Source organism: Notamacropus eugenii, chromosome 5, assembly GCF_028372415.1.
Source record: "Notamacropus eugenii isolate mMacEug1 chromosome 5, mMacEug1.pri_v2, whole genome shotgun sequence".
NCBI classification, from domain to species: domain Eukaryota; kingdom Metazoa; phylum Chordata; class Mammalia; order Diprotodontia; family Macropodidae; genus Notamacropus; species Notamacropus eugenii.
The window spans coordinates 294,334,764-294,352,036 of record NC_092876.1 but is presented as its reverse complement, the minus strand read 5'-3'; the positions used below and the strand labels follow the sequence as shown (position 1 = coordinate 294,352,036).

The 17,273-nt window shown below is 34.4% G+C and overlaps 1 protein-coding gene and 1 long non-coding RNA gene across 2 annotated transcripts in view; one reads left to right on the top strand and one right to left on the bottom strand.

Moving 5' to 3' along the window:
• Nucleotides 1-13,593, top strand: part of LOC140506237 (uncharacterized) — a 98,591-nt gene extending 84,998 nt beyond the window's left edge. The window contains exon 5 of the long non-coding RNA XR_011967826.1: nt 13,204-13,593. This is a non-coding gene — a long non-coding RNA (uncharacterized lncRNA). The remainder of the gene's footprint in view (nt 1-13,203) is intronic.
• Nucleotides 1-17,273, bottom strand: part of NXPH2 (neurexophilin 2) — a 167,096-nt gene that overhangs the window by 136,648 nt on the left and 13,175 nt on the right. The window lies entirely within an intron of this gene.

Here is a 17,273-nt window from a genome sequence, read left to right as displayed (position 1 = left end):
TTCTTATGCCTGAACTTTTCTCCCCTTTCTCTTTTCTACCTTTCAAAAACCTACCTCTCCTTTTAAAGCTCAACTCAAAAAAATCTCTTCTTGGTAACTTTCATTCATTCATTATCCCAAGAGTAATCAAGATCTAGCATCCCATTTTGTTTATATCTACGATAAAATAGTCATGTAGTATTTTGTATTATCATTATTTATAAATATGTCATATTCTCTTACTTGACTATAAGCTCTGTGATGGTAGGTACCATATTTTATCTAAATTTTATATCTCTCTCACCATATTGTATAGTGCTCTGGACACAGAAGGTGCTTAATAAAATGCTTATTGACTTTATTTGGCTTGAATGAAATTGAACTGAATTGAAATAGCATGGTAATAGTAGATAGTGTACTAGGCTTATGTTTAGGAATATCTGAGATCAAATCCTTCCTCAGATACTTATTAGCTATATGACTCTAGCCAAATCACAACCTTTCTTGCCTCAGTTTCCTCATGTAAACATAGGATTGGACTTGATGGACTCTAAGGTTTCTTCTAGCTCTAAAGCTATCATTCTATAATCCTATAAACCAAATTGAATTACTTGTTCCTCACCTCTGTTTCAGTCATCAGTGAAAACTGTATGGTAGTGAAAGACATTGGTAGGTAGTGGGAGAAGATTTACATGGATATGTCCCATTCATCTTTGACCCTTCTAGTCTTGCTTATCTAGTGATTGTGTTCAGAACAAGTAATGCTCCTAGGACAATGAAATTTCTCCAAGGATGATGATGATGATGAGGATGATGATGATGATGATGATAACAATGACAAGTGCATTAACAGTGAATATTTATCTATCTCTGTACAGTCTCTAAAGCAGTTCAATCCCCCACCAGGTCATGTAGATAATTTAAGGTTTTTTTTAATCCCGTGTGTAGATGAGGAAACTGGGGCACAGAAAGGTGAATTTACTTGTCCAGTTTTCCAGATAGTCTATGTCAAAACTGAGTTTTGATTTCAAGTTTTCTGATTCCAAGACCAATATTATTTCATAATACTACACTGCCTTCCATACCAAAAGCTTCTTTAGGCAGCACTGAAGGTGATAGAATGAAGTACCCCAAGAGAATATAGTCTGGGCTTCTCACAAAAATGTGAGAACTTCCATGATACTTTTAGGATACTGAAGTAGATATTTTCTCAAATACATCATATCCCTAGAACTATGCAATCACCATAAAGTCTAGCAAATATATTCTGGTTGGATGTATATAGTCTCTGTTGGAATTTAAGAGAAATGATTTCATCAGGATTTCCTTGACAAAAATTTGAAACATTTATTCACCCAAGTCACAATTTTCTTCATTAGGTTTCTTGGGTCTCTATAAAAATGAAGAGAGTGAGAAGATGTTGTTATAAATTGCCATGATTTTGTTCCCTATCCTCAATCAAGATATTCTTTGATCTCTAATATATCAATACCTAAGGTCAAAATATTTATTAAGTTTCATTTCTGTGGGTTAATACAGTTTTGGCTATCTTATGTGTATGTGGCAATCTTTTCAAGTCCACGCATTCCATTTGGGCTCTTTATTGTACTTTTCATTGTCCAATGTATTATGAATCATATCTTTTAAAACCTTATGAGCCAATAAGTAATTTACTTCTAATATCCAGATTTACTTTTGTGACTTCTACAGGTGTCCTGTTCCATTCTTAACCAAATCTGTAGCTATTTAGAAAGCATTCCTTTTAGTATAAGAGGAGTTCTTTGCAAACTTCATTTATCAGCAGGGCATTGAAATAAATCCTTAGAAGTTCAGTAAAGTCCCAGACTGATTAATAGGCCCATGTGACCTACCTAGGTCACATGGAAGTCTAAGTCACATGGAGTCTGTGGTGGGGAGGATTTTGTTGAAGGGATGGAACAGGAAAACGTGGAGCTAAGAGAAGAGCTGAGAGGAAATTGGTCAGAGTCTAGTCAGAGCTAGGAAGGATGCAGGCAAGCAGGCAGTTGAAGGGCATGAGTGAAAGAGCTGGTTTGTGATTTTGTTTAAGGGAGCTGATTTGTGGGAAGCCTAGTGGGGAAGGCTTGAGGATGGCATTGTTTTCTGCATTGTAACTGTGTACAGTTTTTTTGTTACTATGAGGGATTTGGCTCTCCGGTGTCTGAATAAATGTTTTGGTTCTGTCTTCACATGGACAGTCTGTTGTATTTTGTGATTCAGAATTGTGCCAGGATATTCAAGGCTGCCGTAGATGCTGTGAATTTTGTGTTGGTGCTATAGTGAGTCATGGTCTAATTCTATTGTCTTATTCACCAGCATTCCTATCCAACTCCCAACCAACATCACCCCTTAACTAATCTATTTCCCCCAAATCCTCCCCTCCATTGGATCCTCAGTGCACCCAAAGGACTTCAGCTTTTCTAAATACTAGTTCATAGTAGGCCCTGTTCTTAATAATCTTGATCATCTGTTGCCTTTACCCATTAAAACATTTCTTTAAGTGGCGCCTGTTCACTCAGGTTGACTGTATTTCTTTGTGATTTGAAAATTCTTTTGTGTGTTAGATTTTAAACAAGAATTGAGTGCTGTGGTACATAAATGTCATTCTCTGTCTAGAGGTTAGAAATCTTCTCAAAGTTTTCCTGTAATATTTGGAAGTGAGGATGAAGAATCTTGACTTGTACTTTAACTCAGATATACCTGCCCCTGTATGGCATAGGTAAAAAAAGAATGGGCTTTGCCATATTAAAGAAGATAAGGGAGTAAGCATTTATATACCACTAAGGCTTTGATAAGTACTGTGCTAATCACTTTCCAAATAACATCTCATTTGATCCTCACAAAAACCCTGTGAGGTAAGTGTTGTTAATATGCCCAATTTACAATTGAGGATATTGATACAGAGTTTAAGTGACCTACTCAGGTCACAAAGCTATTTGCTAAGTGTCTGATACAGAATTTGAACTCAGGTCTTCCTCACTCTATTTCCATTGCTGTATTCATTATGCCACCTAGATATATCTAAGTATATGCATTTTTGCATATGTTCTGCTGTCATTGTGTGTAAATTCAAATATTCAATTTGACCATTTGGAGAAACTCCACTCAGATATTTTCTCCCCCTGAATGATTGGTTATGGCTTAACTATTGCCCTAATAAAGAGTATTCTATAATCAAGGTAAGAACTATATCGGTAAATAAATGAAGCAAAAACATTTAAAAATAACTAATTGGATGTTACCAAGGCCTCCACTAGGTTAATGAGAATTTAGTTCCATAAAGGTTTAGGGAAACCTTTAAACCAGCAGTCACTGTTTGGTGTGACCTCTGATTTCTAATTGACCAAAAGTTGATTGGGCCTGTAAAGAGAGGAAGATTATAGTCGATGAGTGGGCACATAGGAATCTCAGGGGAAGACTGAGTAGATTACCAGACAGGACACAAGATCACCTAACTTGCAATATCACCTTAAGAGGCATGCTCTCACCATCACTTGTAATATCAAGACATGAAAAGTACCAATACATGGACTCACATAGACGTCTGTGTGTGATGGTACATATGTTAATGTGTTAATATGCTTCATTAATATTTATGTCAATTAATCTTTATTAAATATTAAATAAATTAATATTTATGTTAATTGTGTTAATATGTGCTTTAAAATATGGAATACGTATGCATGTGTATACATACATATGCACATATACAATACAAACATGGTTTGAATTCCTAATGAATTTGGCATTTAGAGACATCGGCTCTTCTTTTCTATATTAGAGCCTAAATGGGTTTTAATGAACCCAAATTATCCATCCCCACTCCTGCCTGAGTAAGATTGTTATTAGGCAGCTAGTAAGAGTTGGAACATTCCATTCCCTACTCCTGATTTCTGATTGAAGAAGGTACTAGTATAAAAGATAATATTCTCACTTAGTAACCAGCCAAACCTATTTAGCAATTAAGGGAAGAAGATCATTTATGTGCCACCAACTTATGATGAGACTTAAAACTAGAAGGGACCTTAGTTGAGTGCAACTCCTTGATTTTATATATGAGAAAATAGAGCTACAGAGAAATGAAGTGATTTGTCTAAGGTGTGAGAGGTAGTGAAAAGCAGAACTGTAATTAAAACCCAGGTTTTCTGACCCCAGAACCAGTTTTCTTTCCATTATACCACAGATATGTAAGAAAATATTTGAGATACAAGATGGCAAAAGTTAAGTGTACAAAACCATCATTAACGATAAAAGAAACACAAAGAAAATGTCACTGCAGCGCTGCTAGACATAGAGAGAAAATGTTACAGTCTAAGCATCTAAGGGTGGCTAAAGTGGAGGCCCAGAATTAATGCTACTAAAATGAAGAATGTGGTTAGGTGCAGGCACTGCTGAATCTTTCGGCAGCTCTAGGGTGAATTCAATAATTCCAATTCCTTTTTAGTTCCAGTGCTTTCCTCCCTCCCTCTGTTAATTATTTCCCATTTATCCTGTACATAGCTTGATTGTACACATTTATTTGCTTGTTACACTCATACACACACACAGCCACTGTCAGAAAGTGAGGTCTTGAGAGCAGGCACTGTCTCTGGATTCCTTTTGTATCCACAGTGCTTAATAGAGTACTTGGCACCTAATAGGTTCTTAGTAAATGTTTATTGATCAAGTAACTGAAATATACATGCAACTGGAAAGTAAGCAAGATCTCACAGGATGTCATGATAATATATTTGAAACCCAGGCAGACATTTCTGCTAAAAGTATGCCAAACAAGGGTAGAACAAAAGAGGAAAAAAAGAGAATAGCGACAATCTGCCATTTAAAAAAGCCTAAACAAGGGATGGATGGAGGTTCACTCTTCTACGACCAGGTGTGCAGTAATGTATTTTTGTTGGAAGTATCACCATGAACACATCACTCTATCACCGGCTCCCTATTGTTTATCAAATAAAGTATTAAACTCCTTATCTTGGCGTTCAGTATCTCCTATACACTGCTTCCACCCTGTCTTTCTAATCTTATTTTGTTACACTGATAGGATAGTAGATACAGGGATAGAAAGTACCTTAGTGATCATCTAATAATTCAATCCCCTATTTTGTATTTGAGAAAAGTGAGTACCAGAGAAATTAAATGACTTTTCCAAGATCACATAAGTGTCAGAGTCAGGCTTCCAACTCAGGGCCTCTGATTTCACATCTTATTCTCTCTCTCTCTCTCTCTCTCTCTCTCTCTCTCTCTCTCTCTCTCTCTCTCTCTCTCTCTCACACACACACACACACACATACATTTCCTCTCCTTACGCCTCTACATCTCTTTCAAAGAAACATAGAATCATAGAATATGAGAGTCAGAAGGGACTTGAGGGACCAATTCACATGTAAATAATAATTATCTATAGAACTTGTCTGACAAATGGCATCCTGAGAGGGTAATATTTTCTAGCAATTAGAGATGCCCCAAATTGGAATGGGTTGCCTCTCGTGGTGAGTAGTTCCTCTTTCTCAGAGGTGTTCAAAAAAGATCCTGGATGACTATTTGTAAAGTGTGTTATAGTGGAGACTGATGTTGTATATAGGTGGTATAAGATGCTTTTTGACGTGCCTTCAAAATCTCAGATTCTGTGCCATTGGCATTCTATTGCTCTTATCACACTGACACTTTTCTGACTTCTCACTTATCTACCACATTCTGACTTGTAGAATAATTATCTGTGAACATGTCAATAGTAAACCTCAGGTTTCTATATCTCCAGCAATTGGCATAATGATTCAGACACATAACTGTTGTATTATTGTCATATTCAAAGAAGACTTAGTATATCCCATACTTTCATTTGTTCCCCCAGAACTAAGAAGAGTTGTTTCCTGACAAAAATTAAAAAAAAGACCTTCATCTTTTCACTTACAGAGAGACCAAATGCATTAGAATGCTAGGGTGATAGAGAGAGCCCCACTTCCATCAAATGGGATCTTTTGAATTTGCACAGCTTAAGCCTTAACTGTATTAAGATGTTATTTTCCAAATGAAAATCAAATCTTCTCACTTACCAGAACCTTGACATTATTGGAAACATGTTTGCATGGTATAATGAGGATAAGTACCACTTCATATGTTTAACCCTCTATCAGAGGACAAGCCTCTTCATTGATAGATTCCTATAATGTTATGGCTATCCGCCTACCTGGTGAGTGGGTAGTGGGATTATTAGGAGGTAGCCACTATTAAAGGGAAGATAAATTGGAATGGTTATTAGTTGGCACCATGATGGATACATTAAAACTGAATATAGTCCTCGAACAGCATTAAAAGTCTCATTCACAAAGCAATCAGCCTAATTAATACTCAGTAAAATTCTGATAATACTTGATTAGAATTGGAAAAAGTCCACTGAAGAGATGCTGAGATATCATCCTTATTTTATAGCTACCACCAAATTAATCTTGTTGCCTAACAAAAAAAACTAACAACTTCATTCAGAATGCCATTAAAATATCAATATTAAATAGCAGGCTGGTAATCTTTGAGTTGGATGAATACCTGAATCCTTATTGTATTATTTTCCCTATCAAACAGTAGAAACTAAACTTTCAGAAATAATAAGCTTCTCCTATATCAGCTAAGTCTTTATTTGCATAGGTATGTAAATAGCAAGGATAAATAAGATTAGGTAAATTCTTGAACCAAACACCTAAGACTTAATCAAGTTAATATGTGATTATATTTTTTTCAAAGTGGATATTGTAGAGAATATAAATATTATTTTCCCTTTTTTGTGGAAAATTTTACTTGGATAAATTTGATGGAATCAAGCAGTTCTTGGACTGGTAGCTTTATAAGATACTTTATTTTTTCCTGCAAACTAAAAGCAGATAGCTAACAAAACAGTTGACAGAATTACATGGAAGAAGAGTATTTCAAAGAGCAGTGCTGATTTAATATTATCATTTAAATATAACTTGATTTTTGTAACTTAGTAAGCATGATCTTCCTATGTCTTCATATTTTTTTTTAAACAGAGGAAGCTTATTTAGAAGATAATACAGGAAGTCACCAGTTTATGAATGGGACAGGTTCCAAAACATCATTTGGAAGGCTGCTATTCAGCCCAGCATAAAAATTCAATTAAATAAATACTAATTAATATCTACTGTGTGCAAAAGACTATGTCAGGAGTTGAAATAAATTTAAGGTAAAATGTATTTCCTGCCTTCATTGAACTTAAAGCAAATTAGGATATGATACACATACAAATAACATGTACAAAATCAAACATAATCTGAAAAGTAAAAACAAACTCTTATGTGAGACCTGAGAGAGTAAGGTAATTACTGATGGGAGAAGGACTGAGATTTATTGTCAAGGGCAGCAGTTAAGTTGGGCTTTAAAGAATGGATAGAAATACACTGCTGGGAAGGGTGGTGGTTGAGTATTGGAGGTGTGTGTGTATGTGTGTGTGTGTGTGTGTGTGTGTGTGTGTGTGTGTGTATCTGACAATATCTGTCTTGGTGTGTGTGGCTATGATGGCACAATCCAAGTATGGGTAACAGAATAAGGAAAACATAGAGAGAAGCAAGTATAGTAGCAATAGGTATGAGGGTTAGTGATTAGTCTACCTTGGCAAGAATGTAGATTGAGTATATGAAGGCAGGTAAATGAAATATGTACAGAAACAAAGAATGATCTCAGATTAAGAAAGACACTGAATGTTGGAAATCAAGTTTGATGTTTAGTAGATGGTAGGAAGTCATTGAAGGGTTTTGAGAAGAAAACTGAAATGACTGGATTCATGCATAAGAAAGTTAAGTATGTCAAGGTGGGCAAAGGATGAATTAGAAAAGGAAGAGAGTGGAAGCTGGAAGAATTATTAGGAGGCTATTGAAATAGTCTAAGTCATTAGTCTCCAAACTTTGTTTATATATCCCATCAATAAAAATATTTCTAAGCACATATACTCAATCTGTATATATTGAATTATTTATAATTATGTATTGCTACTATAATAATAAATATGTGTGCTATAAAAGTTAAGCAAAAATAACAATTCAAAAAGGATAATATGATGAAGTAACATACCCTACAGCCAGTAGGCAATTTATTGAGTAGCGCAATGCTGGGCTCAGCTGGGCATTTTAGGGAAATCACCTTAATAGCCTTAGAGAGGATGGTTTGCAGTGAGGAGAGATTTGAGGCAGGAAGGCAAACTAGGAGGCTACTACCATAGCTCAGGGGAGAGATGAGAAGGGCCTGGACTGGGATGGTAGCTGTTTGAGTAGAGAGAAGCGGACAGATTTGAGAAAGGTGGAAGTAGAATAGACATATGGATTTTGGGTGAGACAAAGTAAGCAGTCAAAGATGATACTTGGTCTTGAAAACTTGAGTGACTGGAAGGATAGTAGAAGGATAAAGTAAATTTGGTTTTACATAGAACATATTTGAGTTGTGAGTGACATTTACATATGGAGCTGTGCTGTATGTCCTCTATGAAGTATATCCTTTATATCACCTCTTGAGAGAGGATAGGTATATAGATTTGGGAGTCACAGTCATAGAGGTGACAGTTGAAGCTATTGGGAGTGAATCAGGTTGTCAAGGGAAAGGGACTATAAAGGCTGAAGTATCTAGAACAAAACCTTAAGGAATCAGGAAGAATAGGGGGTAGCAATGCTGGTAGAAGAATCAGGTGTGGTCAACAAAGCATCCCAAATGGTCAACAGTATTAACATCAATAATATCAAATGCCACTAAAAAGTCAGTGAGGAGAAGGATTTTAGAAAAGCCATAAAGTATGGAGATATAGAATACATGGATTTTTACCAAGGCACAACAAAGACTCTCATGATATTCTTGTAGACCACATGACAAAAATATGGGCTGAATGTTAGTATAGTTGGTTGGATTCAAGAACTATTTAAATGATGAGTCCTGAATTTTAAGTTTGGGAGCTACTGTTGACTTTTGAGGTCCATTTCTATAGAGTAGTAGGTACTGAAATTAGATATCAAAGGGTTGGGAAAAGAATTGGTGGTGAGAAAATGAAAACATGAGATAGAGAACCTTTCTAGGAAGCTTAGCTGTGTAGAGGAAGGGAAAGATAAAAAGGATAACGAACACAGTCAACTAGGGTAAATAGGATTCCATAGTTATCACTGATGTTTTGTATTACTTGGCTAAAAGTTGGTATTTAGAAGTGGAATAGACCAATTGTTCAAAAGGAAGAAATTAGAGGCATAGGACTTTAATCACCATTATCAGAACAGGTATCATTTATAAAGTTCCTTAAATTTATATGACATTTTAAAAATATTATTTCAGTTCATCCCAGTCAACAGTCCTATGAGTAAGAGTATTATTATTCCCGTTCTATAGATAAAGAAACTGAAGCAGTTAGAGATGAAGTGACTTGCCCAGAGACATATAACTAATAAATTTCTGAGGCAGGATTAAAGCTCAATCCTTCTTTTCTTCAAGTCCAGCATTCTATCCACTAGACTACCTAGCTGCCTCATAATATATACAATTGCATGGAAATTCATGAACCTGAACAGAGAAAGAATTTAAGTGAGAAAGTAGTGAAGAAGATTTGACATTGTGGTGAGAACATTCTTTGGACAAGTGCTTCTTAAATTTTTTACATAGGAAGACCTCTTTGGAAAATTAAAACAAAAACAATTGCAGACACACATTAAGGCAATTGCACTATTAGTAACATGGAAAACATACATGGCAAAAAAAGCCCCCCACTATTAATTCAGTAGTGTTTTTAAATGAATCTGTACTTTATTATTCGAGGCCATTCTCTACCTCATTTCTTACCTAGTCTTAATCATTGAATGGGCATTGCCTCAGTCAAACTGAGGCCTGTTAATGACCCGAACTTTAAAAAGGCCAAGTTCTCTCACTGCATCCAAGGCCATCTCCAGTTGTCCTGATCTATATCGTGCCATTGGACCTAGATGACTCTGAGAAGAAAGTGAAGCTGGTGACTTTGCATAGCCCTCCCTCACTTAAATCCAATTCACTTGCATGTCATAGTATCACCTCCCTGATGTCATGGTCCTCTTTGAGAATGAAGAGCAAACAACACACAACATTCTTAATTACAACAGCATCTACCTGTATTTGAAAAAACAATAATAAAATTAAATTTAGTTAATAATCATTGATTAAAGTCTTACTATGTGTCAGGCACTGCATATACTGCAATCATTGGATATTATTTAATCAGTCCATAGAAGATATGTTTTCTTATAGATTTGCATGTGAATTTGTGAATTCCCTGCAATAATTCCATGGCTCCGTAATGATTAGTGATCACAGTTGGGAGACCCTTGATTTCAGTTGCTATGGTAGCTGGAGGAAATGGATGATAAGTTTCTGACAAAGATCGTAAAGTCTGGGAAGAAAAGTAGTTGCAACGGGCAAATTCAATTCTTTGAAATATATGGAAGTCTTGTAGTCTGTCTGATAAAAGCTGAGTAGTAAATAAATTCCTGGTTTTCTTTCATGATAATTTCATTTAAGAGAATGTATACAAGGTAATCAGCTCACATATAAAAAGAATTCTTACAATAAATATAAATGAGAATAGATAACTGATGAGTTTACGAATATAAGTTGATAAGCTCTGTAAGAATAATATCAGGAAGAGGAAAGTCCAGAGTAAGCAGGGACTAAAAATAACTGCTCAAGACAATGAAAAAGGCTTTAAGAAAAATCCATATTGGGGACAAGAGACAAATTAAAGAATAGATCTTCCTGAACATTTAATTAATTAATTAAAATTTTACTTTTAAATTTGAGAATGAAAGTTTCAGATTAGAGAAGAAGGTAAGAGAACACCTAAATGTTCTAATTACATCAGAATACTAGCCACAGGTAAACTGCATCATAAGAATTGAGAGAATCTGAGGAAATGGTTCATGTTCTTTGAGGAAACATAAAAACATAGTACTGGTGGCAAGAAAATACCCTAATTTTTTTAAAAAAAACCTGAAGGTAAACATTTTGGACTACAGATCAATGAGCTTGACATAAATTCCTGGTAAAATTCTTAAACAGATTGTTAAAGGGGAAGTTTGTGAACTCTTAGAAAAGGAAGAGGTGATATTTATGAGCTAGCATGGTTTATTAAAAGCAAATCATGCTAGAATAATCTCATTTTTTTCGACAAGGTAACCAGACTAATAAATCAGGGCAATGCTGAAGATATAGATTATGTGGATTTTTATCAAGACACAACAAATTTTCTTATGATGCTCTTGAAGATACAATGACAAAAAAACATGTGCTGAATCATATTACATCTAGTTGGGTTTAAGAACCATTTGAATGAATGATTGGAACTGAAAAGTGCTGATTAATAGATTGATGAAAGCAACAGATTTGGAATTGGGGAGGGAGAAGAGGGGAAACAAAGACTTGCATTCAAACTTGAGCTTTGCTATTTACTACCCTGGATGAATTTAGGCAAGTCAATTAACCCCTTGGGCTTCCATTCCCTCATTTGTAAAAATACAGTGTTGTACTAAATCATCTTTAAGGTACTTCTGAATAAGAATCCTCTGAACCTCGATGAAAGATACAGCAGACTGACATAGGTCTCTGTGTCTTTGGCCAATGTCTGTTAAATTTTAAATCAGTAACTTGGATGAAAGCAAAAATGGCATGATTATAAAATTTGCAGATGACAGGAAGCTCAGAGGGATTACTAGAATAAATGGTGATGGAATTGGGACCTAAAATTTCATGCCAGACTGGAAGCTAACAATATAAAATGTAAAGTCATCATGTTAAAAAAATCAGCTGCAAGAATACAAGATGGGGGTAACATATCTAGAAAGTGGTTCATTTTTAAAGCTGAGGGCTTTAGGGGACAAAAACCTTGACATGAAGCAGCAATGCAATGCTATTGTTATCTTATGCATATTAGTAGATATATAATGTTCACAATGAAGGAGTTATTAATTCCACTGTACTATTTGTGGGACTTTTTTTTTTGTTGACTCATTTATCATATTGCATTATTAGAACCTATAGTACTATGTGAAATACTGAGAATAAAGTAAGATAATATATACTGACATATCTCTCATAACATTTTATATCTTTAAAGATGGTTAATATGCATTATACCTTTTGTTTGCTGCAACCATTTGTTTGTGTTTTTTTTTTTACAAGATTTGGCATTGGATTTACAAGATTTTGACACATATTCCTTAATTTTTCATGATGAAACCACACATCCCATTGCTTATTAATCATGCCTTTGATCAAAAGTCTATTTTTCCAAGTCTATCTTTGATTATAGCCCATATGTTGTCATTGGAGTTTAAATTAAACTAAGTCCCAGGTCTCTGATGCATGTTTTATCTCCATCTCCTGGATAAATTTCTTAATCTTTCATGATGTGTAGCATGATACAAGATTGTACAATATTGTTCAATCTCCATTTGTGATTTTCTGTAATTCCAAAATAATTCTGATTTTCATTATAGCAGTCTTAATTTGTCAGTATATACACAAGTACACACACACACATACCTATGTATATGTACTGACAAATATGGGATTTATATATTGTACATATGTACACATATGTGAATATATGTATAATATTTATCACAGTTTATCATTCCTTCAAAGAGGACAAAATTTCTAGGTATACTGGAAGGGGAAAATCCCCCAAACATTTCTGTGGTGGCTGTTTTTACAGTTTAACAAAGATGCTAAGATCTTCTACATCCTCCTGAATTTATGATGGTTTCAATATAGCCTTTAATTTAAAAATTACCTTTTCTTTTTCTATTTCTAATACTCCAGGCTTTGTAGTATCTTTGCCATGGCAAGTGTTTTATTTTTAGATAGCAACAATTGCTTTAAAAAAAATGAGTCTTCCCACTTTTTTTTCACCAAAATTCAAGAAGCCCATGTCTCACTAGAGATGAGTAATCAATAATAATCCTTCACTGATTCTTCTGAAGGCCTTTGCTTATTTTCTGAAGATTAATTATGGTGTTGCATAGCAATAGTTGGTAAGTTCTTGGCTTTCTGTTTTGTTTTCAACTGCCCTTTTCATCTTACTTTAATGGCACTGATCCTATTTAATTATGTGTTGAAAAACCTTTAAAATGCTCTACTTATCCACTCCAGCAACTACTAAAATGCCTCTAACAGTCATTGAAGTGTCCTTTTTAAAAATTACAGGTTCTTCACATTTGCTTGGAATGCCATTTAGTCTTTAAACTCACAGGATTTAAAATACAACGGAGGAAAGCAATGAAGCCTGTGGAGGGCATGAAAGCCAGTACTCAACTCAAAGAGAACTAAGTGAAGGTAGACAACCAGTCCAATACAACTCCATTTGGTCAAAGTCAGAAGATCTAAGTCTCTCTCATTTTAGAAATGCAAAAAAAATGTCCATTGTAACAAAATTAAATCATATTATAATTATTGCTTGTCCCAAGTAACTTGCATACCACTATATCTCAGTGCTTTGTGTGTTGTAGATGTTTTTTAAGTGTTTGTTGAATGAAACTGAAAAAAAACTGAACATCTCAGAGTTTCAATTCTTTGCTTATAAAATAGACATACCCCTTTGAGACCTTAAATTGATATTTAAATATTACTCTGTGTTGGTCAGACTACATCTGGCACAGTGTTTTATTCTTGGAATTTAATTTGTGAGAAGACATTGACCAAAAGTAAAAAAAAAAAAAGGCATCTAGAGGAGTATAATCAAGTACGTTAGGGAACTCAAACCATATCATCCCCTAAAAGAAGATTTAATGGAAACATGATAACTCTTTTAGAGTATTTGAAAGGCTGTCATGTGGGAGAGAGATTTTGTTCTGCTTCAAGAAATTTTCAGAGTTAGAGGCTATTCACTGAGGCTATCAAATCCAACGTATCTCTAAGATCTCCCTCTGCAGCATCTCTCTAATGTGGTCACCTAGTCACCACTAGTGTTTGATCTCTAAATGCAAAACTAAATCCAAAAAGGGGAATTCATAGGGCCAAAAATTTTGACTCAATATAAGGGAAAACATTTCCAACAACTAGTGGTAATTCCCAAAGGAATGGGCCACGTTGGAAAATATTGTATTTCTCATTACTACAGAGTATAGATAATAATGTCACATTTATGTTTATGCATAATTTATGTAATAAAGTTTTTCACAACAGCTCAATGAGGTATATCTTGCAAGAATAATTATTTGAAGGATTAGGAGTTTTAATAAGACAAGAGAATAATTGAGGGAAAATAGTGGAAGGAAATATAGGCAAAAGCAGTGAGAAAGAACCATAATTTATTTACAAGCTATTATAAAGAATGAAGAACTCAAAGATACAGTGTCTTTTCCAAGATCACTGTCAGAGCTGGGCCTCCAACTTAGGTCTTATGGTTCCAAAAGTTGTGCTCCACTGACTCTACATACTGAGATTCATGTCTGAGGTAGAGCTAAGATCAAATGAAAGAAATTGTGATATAGGAGAAGGAGCAGGTCTTGGAGTTAGAAATATGGTAGCTCAAGTCCTGCATCTTAGATCTATTGTCTATGTGACTGGAAAAATCAATTAGCCCCTCAGTGATCCAAGCTATACATTGCAGAATAGTTGGTAATCTGCTTGTGTACGATGCATTTTTTTTCCTAAGGTAACTCCCTACATGAATGAAAGTATAAAGATTCAGTCTCTACTCAAGACTACATGACTTTTGAGGTATCTACCAATTCTAAGATTTTGTGATTCTATGCACTAAAACTTTGAAACTCTTTAAGATTTTATTTTTTTCATCTCCCAGGATAGAGAAACGCATTTTAAAAATAACCATGGGATACATTATGACCTACAAATACACATAATCAAAGATGTCCCTGGTATTCACCAGACTCCAAACATTCCAATCTTCCTCTAGATTTCACTCCTGCTCTCCTCTTGTCCTTTCATTTCTTGATTTTTCTTTTCCTTCACTATCAGGAGCTCCAGACACTGACTCTCCCCAATTTCTCAGAAATTGAGCTTTTTCTGTCCCTGGTGGGGTGACAAGGAAAGTTGAAGAGAAAGGTAGCCCATATGGCAGAGGAGTCTAGAGCCTAAAAAGAAAATGAGGAGGAGGGAAAGGGATATGCAGCAACAGCAGTAAAGAGTTTTTGAGACAGTCTACCAGGTGTTCACATGCAAATAATCGAAGCATGTCAAGAGCACATAAATCAGGGACTGTTTGCACACATATGGATTAGTAAAAACTGAAAATAAGCAGGTCCTTTGTGAGAACATCATGTGCATCTTGGCAGAATTTCTCTCAACATTCGAGTTTTGATTTGTCTTTTAGACGTCATTTTGACCTTGAAGGTGACCAATGTTTAAGAAAATTGGTAAATTGGGCCTGATGTTGCCTATATTTCCTTCTACTCCCCTAATGGTTCTCTCGTCTTGTTAAAACTCCTACTCCTTCAAACATATATATATATATATGTATATATATATATATATATATATATATATAAAATTAATATAATAATAATATAATATATGTTATTATATTATTAATACCATATCATATATAATATATAATTATAATATAATATTGTTATTATTATTATATATTATTATATATCTATTACTAAAGTAGATTTTCTATTTTGTTCACCTAGAACAGGTTTTATGGGAAATGTCACTGACCACATTATCATGAGAATCGACACCAATAGGTTTTTATTAAGTACCTTCATGTTCATGACCTTGAGTTGTACACAGATAAACGCTATTTCTGTAAGTAGAAAGTCAATAAAATAGAGAAATAACATGAGGCAACTAAGAGGCTTAGTGGATAGAACATTAGATATAGGAAGACCCAAGTTCAAATCTAACCTCAGAAACTTATAAGCTGTGTGATACTGGGCAAGGTATCCTTATGTGAAAAATGAGGAAAATAACAACACCTATGTAGGCTTATTTTGTTTGGCTCCAGAGCATAGAACTATGATCAATGGATGGAAATGCAGAGGGCTGGATTTAGGCTTGATAGAACAACTGTCAATAAGTTATCACTGAATACCCTTTGTGAAAGTAAAACCTTCTGTTAGTGGAATCACAGAGTATTACTAAAGACCCTATTCTTTATCTCTAATTTATTTTTGTTTTTACTTTTTGTTTTTTCTTTTTTTTACTAGTATACTTTAGCTTATGTAATAAATGTTTTCAGAAAAGTTACAAATAAATGCTTGTCAGTGGAATCCTTTGAAGTGATCTGGGAATTTGCTATTAAAACAACAAACTGATCTATAAAGAAGAGCTTTGTAGTTTGGAATTTTCACATATTTAATTTCCTCAAAGTGGGGCACAACTGCTTTTAGGATTTACAAGGTCTTCGAACTAAGTTTTCCTGTAGTGAATTGTTTTTTCCTTGGTGGGTATGGTGAATAAAGAGACCTTTTATTTTGTTTTATTTTTAAAGACAAGAATTTAGTGCAAAATTCCCTTTCCATCAATATGTAAATAATGTTAGAATGAATGAAAAAAGTCACAATTTTGTATGGGAGGTCAGAAACTACTGATTGACTTGAAAATTCTCAACAATGGCAATACCAATACTAATTGTTGGATAATTTTATGTTCAAAAGCTTATTTTAAAATATATTTTTTTAACTCAACCAGTAAAATGATCACAGTGTCTGGCATATAGTAAGCTAACATGCGTAAGTGGATGTTGACCAAATGCCTTCTAATATTTCTTTTATATGAATATATAAATATTTTGTTTCAAGATTTAATTTGGGAGTAGTGCTTATTGCAGAATTAGTTATTTGTAATAATTTGCAACTTAATCATGGTCCCTGGCAGTACATATTCATAAAACCCCAAGTTTTTTTTTAAAATGGGGAGCAAATGTTAAATTGTATTTTTAATAGTCTCCTATGTAATAAAAATACTTAATACAACAATCCGAGTACATAAAAAACTATTTATTATTCTCTATAAGAAAAGCAAAATAGTCCTTTTATTTTTTTAAGCAAACTTCAAAATCCTCCAATTTAAAAATCTCTGACATTAAATTCAGCTCATGGATGGAGTTTGTCATGTCTTTGATTTTCATGCTTTTAAGAATCTTACAGACTATCAAACGCAGTGAGGACTAAATTCTGAGCTCTGATGTACACATATATCTCCAGCTTTGATGTCAGCAGCGTGCATCTGGATTCACAACAAATTCTTTCATAAACGATACCAAGCATAGTGTGCGTGCTTGAGAGTGTGTGAGTGTATACACACAC